This window comes from Octopus bimaculoides, chromosome 7, assembly GCF_001194135.2.
Source record: "Octopus bimaculoides isolate UCB-OBI-ISO-001 chromosome 7, ASM119413v2, whole genome shotgun sequence".
In the NCBI taxonomy this organism is placed as follows: Eukaryota; Metazoa; Mollusca; class Cephalopoda; order Octopoda; family Octopodidae; genus Octopus; species Octopus bimaculoides.
Genome location: NC_068987.1, coordinates 38,884,300 through 38,886,166, shown reverse-complemented (window position 1 = coordinate 38,886,166; position 1,867 = coordinate 38,884,300). Strand labels below are relative to the sequence as shown.

General features: G+C 38.1%; 1 protein-coding gene across 1 annotated transcript in view; it reads left to right on the top strand.

Annotated features, from left to right (window-relative positions):
- Nucleotides 1-1,867, top strand: part of LOC128248349 (kyphoscoliosis peptidase-like) — a gene marked incomplete at its 5' end in the record, with an annotated part of 19,465 nt that overhangs the window by 10,181 nt on the left and 7,417 nt on the right. The window lies entirely within an intron of this gene.

The window sequence follows — 1,867 nt, the reverse complement described above, 5'->3', positions numbered from 1 at the left end:
ATATATATATATATATGTTTATATATCTGTGTATATATACATCTGTGTATATATATATATGTGTGTATATACATATATGTATAATTATGTATATATATATCTATATATATCTATATATATATATACATACATATATATGTGTGTGTATGTTTGTGTGTTTGTGTATGTATGCATGTGTTTATGGTAGAATTTCCAGAACGATTTAATGAATTTAATTTTGCGGGGCTCGGATCGTCTTGGTCCGGGCCCCGCAATTGAATCGCATGAAGCAATTGAATAGCAACATTTAAAAGACATTTCGTTCGATATTTATGCGCAGTCTTATTTAATGGCTACCCTCAATTCATCGACTGCTGCTGGTTCTAGAGAATAAAGTTTAAGTATCTCCATCAAACAGTTTAGTGATAAAAGGTTCAGTGAATGTGAATGGTCTGACTGGATTTCTTCGTCCCAGTCACCTATTTGGCAAAATTTCATCAAGATAGACACTTATATTACTGTTGTAGTGTGGGGAAACCCATCTTGCTGAAAATAGAAATTCAAATCTTAAGAAGTTTTCCCGAATGCTTGACGCGACAGACAGATGCAGCAAGTTCAAGTAAATAGGACAACCAATCATAGTGCCGTCTCAAAAGAATGGTTTATTTATTCATGTTGATAAGCTACTTCGTAGTGGAGGCGCAATGGCCCAGTGGTTAGGGCAGCGGACTCGCAGTCATAGGATCGCGGTTTCGATTCTCAGACCGGGCGTTGTGAGTGTTTATTGAGCGAAAACACCTAAAACTCCACGAGGCTCCGGCAGGGGGTTGTGGCGAACCCTGCTGTACTCTTTCACCACAACTTTCTCTCACTCTTACTTACCGTTTCTGTTGTGCCTGTAATTCAAAGGGTCAGCCTTGTCACACTGTCACGCTGAATATCCCCGAGAACTACGTTAAGGGTACACGTGTCTGTGGAGTGTTCAGCCACTTGCGCGTTAATTTCACGAGCAGGTTGTTCCGTTGATCGGATCAACTGGAACCCTCGTCGTCGTAAGCGACGGAATGCCAACAACTGTAATTCGTGATAAGCTAGCATGATGTTTCTCATGATGCGGTTTTAAGTCGGTGCCACTGCCGCGGTTGACTGAACCATTTAAATTAAATGTAGCCGCATTACACCAAACAATCTGTGTTGGAAAGTATGCATCTTCTATAGCGCTTGCCATGTGTCATTCACAAAACTCCACTCTTCGGTCCGGTTCATTTTCATCGAGAGCATGGACTATTTTTGTAATGTAACTTTTCCAATGACAATCCCACGGACGCTTAATTTTGAAATTTCTGTCTCACGACTTACTAGGGACACAACTTTTCTTGAACTCTGGCAATACGTTCCGGGTACCCTTTTTTGCTTTGTGAGACTGGTCGATGTCCGCGGTCTTCCGGAGTGTTCCTTGTGGATTTTCTGAACAATTCTATCTATCTCTGAGTTTTTCTCTAATTCAAGTGAGAATAAGACGTGTAGGTGGATCTGTTGGGTCTGTTTGAAACTCCCTAAAATGTCTTTGCACATTGACAGCGTTTGCAAACTTTCAGTAGTACTTTATATATATTTCTTTTGTTGAAAGCTTAGTATGGCTACATTAATTAATTCTCTTGGGTTAATTAAAAATATGCACGCTTAGCGTGCATTAGTTTTTGTGAGACCGTGTATATGTGTATGCAAATATCAGCATAAAGGATCTCTCTCACTCTCTCTCCATACACACACACACACAAATATACACATATACATATGTATGTGTGTGTATTTATATATATATATATATGTATATATATATATATATACATACATATATATATATATATATATATATATATATATA